The 13,932-nt window shown below is 35.8% G+C and overlaps 1 pseudogene; it reads left to right on the top strand.

Moving 5' to 3' along the window:
* Positions 1–9,978: 9,978 nt before the first annotated feature.
* Positions 9,979–13,602, top strand: LOC111920101 (uncharacterized; annotated as a pseudogene).
* Positions 13,603–13,932: the final 330 nt, after the last annotated feature.

A 13,932-nucleotide genomic window follows, 5' to 3' on the forward strand; every position in this document is an offset into this window, starting at 1 on the left:
GGTTACACCATGTAAACCCTAATGTGTCGTGACTCTTCATTTCCATGACCCATGGGTTTGTAACTCCCATGGAGCCTCCATGGACCATCCAATGGGCACAACCCAACTTGATTATCCATGGAGCCTCTTAGCCCACTATATAAGTTATGGATGATTTACATAATCAACCCATATATTTAATTTGTTATCTTTTGATCACTTAATTAATCTAAATTAATTCTTGATCAAACTAATTAAATAATATTATTAATATATTAGAACTTATAATATATTAATAAACCACAAGTTTTATTTCTCTCATTTAGTCTATCCAATTGCATGGTGCCATGCAACCCAAATGGACCATGTCGGGTCGGGTCAAGTACATACCAGATATTGACTTAGACACCTTATCCAACACGATTCGCATGACATCCTATGGACTGCGAGAGCGAAAGTGTAACTAAAAGAAAAAGTGTTATTATGAAAACGAAAGTGGTTTTGGAACTGATTCAGCTCCCATCATTCCTAAACCTTGAAGAATATGATTGAATGTAGGTTCAGGTAAGGCTTTTGTGAATATCTCAGCTATTTGATCAACAAATCTAACAAAATGTATCTCAACATTACCATCTTCCACATGATCTTTGATGAAGTGATACCTCAGTGTTATATGTTTCGTCTTTGAGTGTTGCACTGGCTTGTGACAAATTCGAATGGTACTTTCGGAGTCACAATAAAGTGGGATTCGTTTCATGTTCAGGCCATAATCAGGAAGTTGACTATGAATCTATATGACCTGGGAAGTTCAAGAGGTAGCAGCAATGTACTCGGCATCAGTTGTTGATAAGGAAACACATGTTTGCTTTTTGGACTGCCAACTGACAGGTTTTCCATCTAGAAATTGGCATCCTCCAGTTGTACTCTTTCTATCTAACCCGCATCCTCCAAGATTAGCATCCGAACATGATTGCACAAAGAAACCAGACTTTGAGGGGTACCATATTCCAGGTGAAGATGTTCATTTAAGATACCTGAATATGTTATTGATAGCGATCATGTGAGGTTCTCGAGGATTATCTTGGAACCTAGCACAATAACAAACGGAAAACATGATATCTGGTCGACTAGCAGTTAGATACATTAGTGAACCTATCATTTGACGATAAAGTGTCATATATGTAGCCGGTTTTTCCATAGAGGGAGTTAGTTTCGTTCTGAATGCCATTGGAACCTTCACCTTTGAGTCTCCCACCATTCTAAACTTAGCAAGCAAGGTCTTCGTATAAGCTTCCTGATTTATGAAGATTCCATCCTGACCTTACCTTATGTTCAAGCCAAGGAAAAAGTTAATCGAACCCATGGAACTCATCTCAAACTTCGTTTCCATCAATTTTCGAAACTCAACAATTAAGCTTGGGTTAGTTGATCCAAAAATGATATCATCAACGTAGATTTGGACGATCATCAAGTGGTCACCATCTTTCTTGTGAAATAAGGTTGGGTCGACCGAACATTGTTTAAATTTAGTCTGTTTTAAAAAATGAGTAAGAGTTTCATACCAGGCTCTTGGAGCTTGCTTCAGACCACAGACCGCTTTGTCCAGAATATAGCAGTGGCTGGGATATTTTTTGTTAATAAACCCAGGTGGTTGTTCCATATACACTGTCTTTTCAATTTCCCCATTTAAAAATACACATTTGACATGCATCTGGTATACTTCAAAGTTCTTGTATGTTGCATAAGCCAAGAAGATACGAATAGATTCTAACCTTGCAACTGGTGCGAAAGTTTCTTCGTAGTCGATGCCTTCTTCCTGGCAATACCCCTTGACAACCAGTCATGCCTTGTTTTGTATGACGTTACCTTCTTTGTCTAACTTGTTGTGAAATACTCATTTTAGACCAACAACAGATGCATCTTTTGGAGTGGGAATAAGTCTCCAGACCTTGTTTTGTTCGAACTCGTTGAGCTCCTCCGGCATAGCTTGCGCCCAATCAAAGTGATCAAGAGCAATTTGAACATTTTTAGGTTCAATTTTGGAGATGAATGAATTGAACATGCATAATTCCACTTTAGAGAATAGTGCAGTTCGCTTCGCCTTTTGTTGAGCTCTCGTAAGAACGCCTGAAGACGAATCTCCAATGACTTGAGTTTTCCGATGATCTTTGGTCCATTTAGCTAATGGAAGGTAGTTTGGATCATATGATGGATCCAATTCCGCATTCACTTCATCAAATTCTGATTGTATGAGTGTTATCTTCTAGATTCGAATTCTCCCCCTGGAAAGATGATTCTAAATTGACATCAGGGGTTTCGTTCTCCCCGAATCATCATTCGCATTTCCATTCTCTCCCTCGAATGATGTATGAGTGTTATCTTCTGGATTCGGATTCTCCCATTGGAAAGGTGGTTCTAAACTGACATCAGGGGTTTCGTTCTCCCCCTGAACAGGTGCATTCGGTGGTGTTGTTGAAGACGAACTCTCCCCCTGGACTGTTGTGTTCGTAGCTTGAGGGAGATTCACACTTTGTGGATCTTGGTTCATATCTTTCGCAACGTCATCAATGATTTTCTTCAATTCGTTGACTTTGTTGTCAGCTGCCTTTGACTCAGACGAAATTGCTTTCTCTTGTTCGTCAAAAAGATTCACGAATTCGTCGTAGAGAGTAGAGAGGGGATTGTTGTTGCATTCGCTTGTGGAAAGATCTCCTTTGTTTGACTCTCAGCTTTTTAAAACCTCTTTAAAATTATCATCGAATGTGACATAGTAGGTTTCTTCAATCTTCTTTGATCTTTTGTTAAGAACCCTATATGCCTTGGAGGTCAGCGAGTATCCCAAGAAGATACCTTCGTCAGCTTTCACATCGAATTTGTTCCTTTGTTCTTTAAAGTTGAAGATGAAACACCTGGAACCAAACACATGGAAAAACTTTACGTTAGGTTTTCGTTTTTTTTATGCTTTCATAAGGAGTGACAGAAAATCGCTTGTTGAGGATTAAACGGTTTTGGGTGAAGCATGCAGTTCTAATTGCATTGGCCCAGAAGTAAAGTGGCAGATTTGCAAAAGAAGGCATGGTTCTTGCAACTTCACACAATGAACGGTTTCGCCTTTCCACGAACCCGTTCTATTGTGTAGTATAAGGAGCAGAAAATTTGTGTGTTACTCCTTTCGCAGTTAGAAATTCTTCAAACACTTGGTTTTCGAATTCCAACCCATTGTCGCTGCAAATGTTGCGAACCAGCTTTTGCAATTGTAACTCAATCTGCTTTATAAAGTCTTTTAACTTTAGAGTGGCTTCAGATTTTTTCTTAAGAAAATACACCCAAGTGAAATGAGAAAAATCATCTACAATAACTAGAATATACTTATTACCACCAATATATTCAATCGCAGAAGGACCATAAAGGTCGATATGTAAAAGTTCGAGTGTTCAATGACTTTCGTATTCATTACAGTTGGATGACTCTTCCTGCTTTGCATCCCCATTTCACATGCAACACAGAGATGGTCCTTGTTGTATTTTAAGAGAGGATGCCCTCGCACATGATCACCAAGAACAAGCTTGTTGATATCTTTGAAGTTGAGGTGCAAAAGTCTTCGATGCCATAGCCAACTATCATTCTCGATTTGCTGTTTAACAGCCTTTTTCTCCACTCGCTTAAGATTAGCTTCAGTTCTTTTCTGAGGAACTTTAGGCTCCAAAACTATATTTCCTTTGCATTTGAAGTCTTGTGAAGCCTTGACTAAATGCGAAACATTCTTGTTAGAAAAGAAGTGCAAGTTTGTTTTCTGCACAGGTTTCACGTGATTTTGAAAGAATGGTTTTTGAGAAACTTTTTGATGCGAGACCTTAGAAGCACGATTTTGTTGAAAGGTTTTACGTTTTGCAGATGAAGAGACTTTCGCATTTTGATTGACTTTTTCTTTATGAATGAAATTTGGATTCTTAGACTGCCAGATCTGCTTTCTTTCCTTAAGATTCTTGTTATATCTAGCATTCTTATGGCCTTTTTTAGCTGCAAACTGCTCTGATGATTTATGAATACTGGCCCTGGTTTTTTGCTTTCTGGTAGGGGTTTCGGTCCGAACTGACGATGTATCATTTAGAACGTTCTTGGTTCCACTTGGACTTCCCTTTTCGTAGCTTGAATTGACTTTGTTTAGGGGTTTTGCTATGTATGTGCTCTTTGTTCTCCACGAGGTCATTTCATATAGACCTTTGGTTCCGTCTGCATTGTCAAATGGAGCAGACCATAACTATTCATCACATCCATCTTTGTTGTCATCATCGACCATGGACGTTAATTCAGCTATTTGGTTTTTGTCCAGTCCTTTAGTTGCAAAAAATTGGTTAGGAACAATTTGGACTTTAGGAAAAATAGTTGCTTTGGCTTTTAAAACTTTAGGTTTGTATTTAGAAATACGTGCGAACTCAACTGAATCTTCAGAATTTAGGACTATCGCAGGGACAGGGTCATTTTAAACAAACTCAGAACAATTAACCTCAACCTCCATAGAGATTTCACTCATAACACTTTCATCGTCAAATTCTGTAGCATTTTAGACATCAAGTTTAGTTTTCTGGATTTAACTTGGAGTTTAGTGAGTCAAATTTCTGAACAGTTTTGTTTTTAATTTGTTCTTTCTCTTTTTCATCTAAAAGCTATTTAAGCATTTTTTTTTGTGATCTTTGGACTTTATGAATGATTCAATTTTGTCCAGTCCTACTCTGTATGCATCTGAGATTTCATCTGAAGAGACGATGGATTCGCACATATAGCAATCAACATCGATTACGTCCTCTTTGAATTCAAGAAAGGGTAAAACCATTTTGTGAATTTTCTCTCTAATCCCACAATTAAGATGCAACTGGGTGATACTGAAATAAAGTCTTTTGGAAATCAAACAAAAAATATTACGCTGTTTTAAAAGAATCAAATTATCCCTCTGTAAATAAATCAACTCATCCCTAGACTTAGATAAATCATACTCTATCTTCTCTATCCACATGCATCTCTCCTCACTCTTTGACGAAACTCTGCTGATTTGATCGGTTAAGTTAGAGTTTGTTCAACGAGTTCTTTTTAAACTGTCACTAAAACTTGAAAAAGTGCATCTTAAATCATTTGGTTCAGTTTCATAATGAGATATGGGTATATTTAGAGTTTCGAGAATAGAGTTTACCTTGTTAATAACTTGCTCGCACTCGCTTATTTGTTCAGGAATAGTTTTCGCAGCGAAGCAGCTGTCAAAAACACGATCACCGTCGGTAGCATATCCTCTCAATCCTAACGCATCATTCGTCACCATCAAGTATCTACCTCTAAAATTCGAATCTTATTCCTTCGCTACGAAACTTCTTCCATTAGTAGGCCTGCGAACCTCCTCATCTTCGGAATCAGTGGACCAGACTTCAACCCTGCCAAACTCATCGTTTTCCCTACACAATCAAAACATGCATAGAGTTATCAGCATTCTTTCTCTTCTTTATCTCCTCAAGCTTTCGGAGATGGTATGTATCATCATCTTCTCCTTCCTTCTTCTCGTTCAACCTCCATAGCATGCACTCCTTGGCTAAGTGGTTTTTGCCATGACAGTAGTTACAATCATAGCCATAGTCACCCATGAGCTTCTTCTCCTTCTTGTCCCCTACTTCCTATTGAAGTTTTTATTTGCAAACCTCCTTGGGTTGGACACCATCATTGCAAATTCTTCTTTAGAAAATTTACAATCGGAGAGCTCAAAACTCTGAATCATCATCTTCTGTAGCCTTCTTACCCTTAGCTACAAGTGCCAGCGATCCTACTCCAAAAACAATTTTCCCTTCTTTTGTCACTTCATCTTCATGTGTCCTTAGGATACCAACAAGCTTAGCCAGCGTGTAGTTCTTGAACTTCTCATGTGCTTTAACAGTAGAAACAACAGCCTTCCATTCAGCCCTTAGACCGTTCATGAACGTGACTTTTTGCTCTATAAGCTCACGTCTAATCTTATGGTTCATCATCCTGCTGAGAAGATGATTATAGCGATTGAAGTTCTGATCTAAACTTTCTTCAGGCTTTTGCACAAAAGCTCCAAACTCTAACAGCAGTAAAGTTTGAGTCAAATGCTCCAGATCAACGTCTGTAGAGTACAGTTCCTTAAGCCTATCCCAGATACCTTTTGTTGTATCATAAGAACTAACCAAACGAAATTTGTCTGGTGGTAGGGCAAACCTAATAATCGTCATTTCCTTGACGTTGCTAATTAACTTTTCCTTCTCATCTTGTGGAACATCCTTCTCTTCAAGAAGAAGCTTGTTATAGTCAACATGAGTTTTAATTACTCTCCTAGTTCCAATATAAACAAGCATCCCAACTGTGATGGCATCCCAGATCAGATAGCCATTGTCTTCTAGGACAAGGACGTAGTCTTCAAAATGCAATGCCCACACTAAGATTTACTAGGGAATAAGATAGGAATCCTGGTTGTGGATCCAATTATGCTTGAGATATTTATCAAGTTAACGTGAGAATCTTCTGAATGCATGTTTGTATATAAAACAAAACCTATATGAACCAGATGTATAAACAAGATTAGGGTAGTATTAAGATCAAGATCAGCGTCAACAGTTGAACAAACGATGATGGTGGCTGAAACAAGATCCAATAATAGCAGAATCCCTAAAATATTCTTTCAACAGAAGAGATGTGTATAGATTACACAATCTCGTGCTCTGATACCAATTGATAGGATTAAATCCTAGTTAGATCGAATAGATTAAAACAAGTAAATAATATGAACACTGCAAATAGATCAAAATGTGCTTAATGATTATAAGCCACAACCTAAGAAGAACTCGATGAAGAATTACTACTATAGAGGGTTACAAGAATATTTCCAAAGATACAAAATATGGTGCATGCATGCACCTTTAATACTATAACCCTAATAATAAATAATGGGTGGACAGGCCCAACCCGGTTACAAAATGGACTAAACAAATAATCACAATGACGATAAATTATACCCAACATGTAACTTTTAATTATAGTCACAATCGTTATTATGAACCTATAATTAAGATTTATCAGTGATTCCAAGTTTTTATACTGATTGATCTACTTACGGGAGTGATGTCTAGGCTGGATTTAGTGAGGTGTTTAAAGTGGGATTTCCAAACTGTATACTTTGTATATCATACGGACCCTACCTCTAATATGATCCTACCCAGTTATTCCTTATTTGATGGATCCTAAGGTAAACATTAGGATTGTTGAGGGATCTAAACCCTTAGGATAATAGTTCATGGATCATGAATCTAGACTAAGACTTAACGTTATGTATATCTAGGTCTTTTGGAAAAGGTGTAAGGCGATGCTCTACCCGATTCACCAATCACTAGAAACTTCGTCAGGTGAGTGCGTAGTTACAATCAAGAACATGATATTAAATTAAAAGTATTATTTAAGAGACATTAAATGTTTACATGTATTATCTGTGTTAAGTGCTACTTGTATAAATAAGATAGTACTATTAGATTAGGAATTTTATTGGACACAAATTGCCTTTAGTATAAGTTTAGATTAGTTATATTATACTTGTAAAAAGGTGTTTAGTTCCTAATAAGTTGGACATTAGATAGCTCTCATTCTGGGCTAGAGTGTGAGATTAGATAGTGGAGTGTTGTATTCCTCCTCGTTCTTGGATGACCATAAATAGTGGGTCTAAATCAGACAACTAGCAAGTATGTCCGGGTCATCGTCCATAGCAGATGAAAACACTTTACTATTCTAGGCGGTCTAGTGAATTACGTTGCTATCATGGACTTATAACCCATGGATGTAAATCAAAAAGGATATCATATTTATCAAATATCTGAACATTGGTTGCCTTTATATGACTTACGGTGACCAAGGAATCCCCTAGCAGCTTAGTCAAACAGTTCCTTGAACGAATTATCAGGTTGGGTGATTCCTCAAGATAATCGTTTCTTTAGGATTTGTGAGGATCATTTGGGTTGGGTATTTGGTCTTAGGTTAGATTATATGTACATAATTTGACATCATCATTTGTAAGAATGATATTATTTATTATCATTACATTATTACGAGCTTGAAAACCCTATACATCTTATCAGGTTTTCCCAAACCTGACCCACTCAAGTAGTGGATGTAAGGCTATCGAAGTCGGGTTAGGATGCTAAGTGGAATAAAGAGATGTGTCTATAATAAGTAGTTTGAGGACCTTTTAATATTTACGTTGTAATGTATGTTTGGATATGAGTGATGGCATCTTCAAATATTTAAATAAATGAAATAACTTTTGTTATTCACAAATGTTTTGTTTAACTGGGAATTTCCGCATCTCAATTTTATAAAGTGTAAAGAAAATGTTTTAATTGGTTCTGAAAAATAGGGGATGTCACAGTTGGTATCAGGAAGAACACCAGCAGTCAACGAATTTAGGTAAATTCTAAACTTAAACTTAGAAGCTAAGTATGACCGGTGATCGGTGAGGTGTAGCTAGCTAATGCCACAGGAGGAACGCCAGCAGTCAACGAACTAGTAGTCGTTGAGAAAGTTAATAATGGACAGATTCCCTCTCACCCAACGACGGTCGAGGAAGGAAATGATGACTCGGAAAGTCATCAAGGACCACCCCGCCTCAGGAAGACTCATAGATCCGAAGGAATGATGGACCAAGAGGTTACTGCAAGTATAAGGACTTTACTAGTTGTAAGCCATCATTATTTAATAGGAAAGAGGGTCCAATAGGAAACATGGATTGGATATCAGAGATGGAGCTAGTATTTATCACTTGCGGTTGCACGGATACGCTACAAACCACCTATACTATAAAGCAATTCAAGGGCACAACATTTCGTTGGTGAAATACATTGGGAAATTTGTTAAGTCCCAACAAGCCACTACAGCTGACGTGGCAAGAGTTCTTAACCATTTTGAGAAGAAGTTCAGTTTGGTTGAGAGCATGCTGGAATTGGAGAATCAATTCCTAGCTTTAAAGAAAGTAAGCATGTCGGATGATGAGTACACTAGCGCTTTCACTGATAAGATGAAATTTTCCATGTGAGTTGTCACTGACGAGTTGACAAAGATCAACAAGTATGCAAAAGGATTTCCGTGGGACTATACGGTACTAGTTAAGCAGGAACCTACTTTCTAGGCATCCGTTTATGCTACAAAATCGATGGAAGAAATGATTTAGAAAAGGACTACCGGCCACTACTAGAAAAAAGCCCTTTAATGACACGCAAACAACGACACCCGCTGACAGTGGACACGCATTTGTGCGTGCCCTAAAAAATAATGTCAGCTTTGCAAAATGTGAAGGATAGAAGACACACATTTTTTGCGCGCCCTAAAATTAATGTCCAAAAAAAACACAGAGGGCACCTACCGTAAAAGGTATATTGTGTAAAGATGTCATTTTATATTTTTTTAGGAAGGTGCGTTCTCGCTTTTTTTTTTCAATCGGCGATGGTGGGAAATGAAATCCCAAAAAATTAAACACCCGCCTAATGCTTCTTCTCCTTCAACAATCCTCTAAAAAAGAACCCTAATTCTATTGTGAGGCCCTAAGCCGCCATCACCAGTATCGAACCCCATCACCAACATCGAACCCCAAAAAATTAAACAGCCGCCTAAGGCCGTCTTCTAGTACCTTGATCTGCACTCTCTCTCCCTACTCTTTGCAAGCCCTAAGCCGCCATCACCAGCATCGTACCCCATCAGCTCTAAGCAGCCATGGATTCTGTAAAGAGTGTTTGTCTCGTATGTCTTCATTAGTGCCATCAGACACTACTCTTCTCTATCCACGATGTCACCGAGTCTCCGTATGTTTTCATCAGCGCCATTTGACGAAAAGAACTAGGGCTTTGAACCACATCTCAATAAATTTATCAAAGAGATCCAGCGGCTCCTCTCACTCAAAATACCTTCGATTGAAGGTTATGTGACTCCTTACTCTCCTCATTCTCTCCTCTTCGTTGTCGTATGCCGCCCTCCCTCGCTGTCTCCTTCTATCTATGCCTTTCTACTTCTCCCTCGCTGGGGGCCCTGGTACCTTCAATTTCTGTTTGCATTTCATTAGCTAATTTGTTGATTTCTTTGGGATGCGAATTCAAATCACATGTTCTTCTTTGGCAATTTGGAGGTGGAATGAAGGTTGTATTACAGGAGAGTGGAGGAAGGGAAACAATATCCAGTACTCTGTAGGAGATTAGCTAGCTTAAACGAAGCGTTCATTTCACATAAAAGTCTAACAGGTGGGTTCGATTTCATCTCCGGGAAGAGGATTGAACAAAAACTCATCGATTACAATCAAGAAACAGAAAGACTTTTGGGTAATTCCAATTCCAGTATCATTTCAACATCTCTCAACGATCTCTAATTCTCTTCCACTTCATTTAATCTCTTAACATGACTTGATTTAGGTTATGCATATGAAGAGGTATCAGAAGTCTCACCTCATCGTCGATTCATTGCATACACCATGTATGACAAAGACAATGATTTCTTCAAATTATGTGTGAGAGATTTGAATTCAGTTTCTCTTTGTAGCAAGCCACAAGCTGATTGGGTCTGTAATGTGGCATGGGCTTAAGGGGGTCAAGCATTGCTATACATTGTCACTGATCAAAAAAAGAAGCCTTATAGGTATCCTATATAAGTATATACAACTTTTTCTAAACTCTATATCTCTTATCTAATTTAAACATTTTATATTTCTTGTATATGATTTTAGGATATATTGTAGTATGCTTGGATCAACGGATGAAGATGTGATGCTCTTAGAAGAACCTGAAGAAAATGTGCATGTTAACATCAGACATACCAAGGATTTTAAGTTTGTGACTGTTTATGTGTTTTCAACCACATATTCAAAGGTATTATTATATACTAGCTTTAATTGTTTTTATTTCATTGATTTTTCTTTCAAGAATCATTCAAACTTCAAATTCTTTAGGTTTTTCTGATCAATGCAACTGATCCTCTATCTGGTTTAACACTTGTGTGGGAATGTGAAGCTTGTGCACATTGCATTATCGAGCATCATCAAGGCTATCTTTATATTTTTACCAATGCTAACAAAGAAGGGCAATCAGTAAATTACCATTATATCCTTCGTAGCCCTCTTCACTCTTCAAGTCCAAGAAAGTGGGAGGTTAGACTTTCTTTTGAGATATGTTGTTTTTTCTTAATGAAAAAAAAGACTTTCTTTTTACCTTTTTTTTAAATGTTACAGAATGTATTTATTGATGACAATGATTTGGTGATTGAGGGTGTTGACCTTTATGACACATTTGGTGCTTATTGTTAAAGAAGGTGAAAGATTCAGGCTTTGGTCAGTTGCATTGCCTCTTCCAAGAAATAAGTTTTTTTTATATTTTTATTAATGTTATGATGATTCAGATTTCATATATTGTTATTTTCGTTTATTGGGTATAGAAATTTGAGACATTTTTGCCCTTTTGTCTAACAGGATGTGTTCCATCTTAAAGAGTTGGGATTACATTTTCTTCCTCTTCCAGAATCTGTTTCCCAAATCTCACATGGACCAAACTATGACTTTTATTCACCAATCATGTGATTTACAATTTCATCACCTGTGGTATGTTTTTGTTAAAATTTTATGACAAACAAGCCCTTACTTTTTGTTTACCATCTGAATTTGTTTTCTTTTCAGACGCCTGATGCAGTTGTTGATTATAATTTATCGAATGGGAAATTTGAAATCATTCAACAACAAAACCTGCTTCAAGAAAGAACATGTGTTTTATATGGCACAGCTTCTGTGGGACCCAGAATAGATAATAAATCAAATAGTAATAACTATGGGGAGTCAAAGTCATGGAATGATCTTTCTGAGTTTTATGGTTGTGAAAATCATCAAGTGGTTTCTAGTGATGGAGTCAAAGTTGGTTTGACTATTGTTTATTCACATAAAAGGAAAAAAGAAGGTGAAAAACCTGGATTGCTTCATGGACATGGTGCTTGTGGTGAGTTGCTTCATAAAAAATGGTGTAATGAGTTAAAAAGTCTTCTTGATCATGGTTGGATTCTTGCATATGCTGATGCTAGGTTTGTTTTTTTTAATTATTAAATCTTGTTCTATAATTAATATTATTTTTTAATATATTTATATAGGGGTGGGGATTATAACAAAAGGGAAAAATGAAAGAAACAGCACATTTTTATTTTACTTTGAAAAAAGGTCATAAAAGACCTTATATATTGAGTTTTTTTCTGCATAAACATCATTTTTTTTTTTTCTTGAAGATCTTGTATTTTTCCATTTTTCCAAAAAAGCCCTCATTTTTTTTCTTCCAAAAAAACCCTCTTTTTTTGAAAAAACCCCTCACATTTGACAAGTTTTTTGGAAAGTAGCTGCTAAAAGGGCCAAATTTAAAAAAAAAATGAAAAAATACAAGGTCTTTTTCTGAAAAAAGTAACATTTAAAATTGTACTTTTCATAAAAAAATTCTACTTTAAAAATTTACCAAACTACAACACTTTTAATAAATAAAAATGCTTATTAGAACATTCTACTTTAAAAATTGTTTACATTACTATAATTTAAAAAAATAATCAAAAGTACGTTGCTATTTATTGTATATAAGTATATAACCCAAAACAAAACATTATTATTATTTGTTTTTTTAATAGTTTTGTTGTATTTTCAGGGGTGGAGGTGGGAGAGGAAAGAAATGGCATGAAGATGGAAGAAGCATTAAAAAACAACATTCAGATAATGAGTATATTTCATGTGCAAAATTCCTAATTAACAATAAAATTATACACCAAAATAAATTAGCAGGTTGGGTAAATTGGTAAAATAACATATAATTCGTAAAATAACATATAATTTTTAATATTAGATAAAAAAATTAATAAAAAATTGATATACTCCTAATTAAAATTTCTTTATTTTATATTATAATAAGGAAACACGATTCATTAAATGTGTGTGTGGGATATCAAACTTCTATGTGAAAAGTAAAAACTACATAGGCATATGCCTGCTGTTTTTGTCTTTTATTTATTTGTTTATTTATTTTCATTAATGTCTTGATTTGTTTAGTCTTATGAATTGGATATCTAAGGCACTAAAGTTTAGTTGATGAACAAACCGATCAAAATTAATAGAAAGATACGGTTTTACCCTAACATCACTTTTTGGTGGGTTTAGAGGGTGCTGCTTTCCCATAAACACCAACCTCTGAACTCAACAACCAAATAAATTAGAAAAGGGTATAATGGGAAAACCAATACTTTTTTTGATTTGGAATTGCTTCTTCATATATTTTTTTTAATGAACAAAAGGGTATAATGGGAAAACCAATATTTTTGTAAGTGGAAAGATAAATTAGAAAAGTGGATGATTAGCCTCTGGATGATGAAATTGTTTTGGAGTTAGACCAAATGGAGAAAGTATCTGATATAGAAGATATCTTGAGTTACAAGCCTGCTGCTGAACTTGAGCTTCAGGTATGATTATGATCATTGTTGTTAATATCTATTACATGTTCTTTTTACTTATACATTATGTTAAAGACTATGAACATGTAGGAGTTGTTGGTGGATTCAGCTTCTGGTTTTGGAAATAGTGAAGCATAATATATATATATATATATATATATATATATATATATATATATATATATATATATATATATATATATATATTATAGTTTACAAACTGTAGAATGTGTTCAGTAGTGAATCTCATTGAGACAAAATGGTAAATCTGCAGGTGGTTCAATCAATGTCATTTAGTAATATTTGGAATTATAGCCTTTGTAAGTTTGACTAAAACCTTCTAATTTTGTTTACTTTTTAACTTTGTTTTTGGTTTCATTTAGTAATAAAGTATCAACTATCAACAGTTATGTGGTAGTAATCCTTCTGAGGGGGTGTTTGTTTGGCTGCTTCTTTCAATGTCATTAA

The sequence above is a fragment of the Lactuca sativa genome, chromosome 2 (genome assembly GCF_002870075.4).
Source record: "Lactuca sativa cultivar Salinas chromosome 2, Lsat_Salinas_v11, whole genome shotgun sequence".
NCBI lineage: Eukaryota > Viridiplantae > Streptophyta > Magnoliopsida > Asterales > Asteraceae > Lactuca > Lactuca sativa.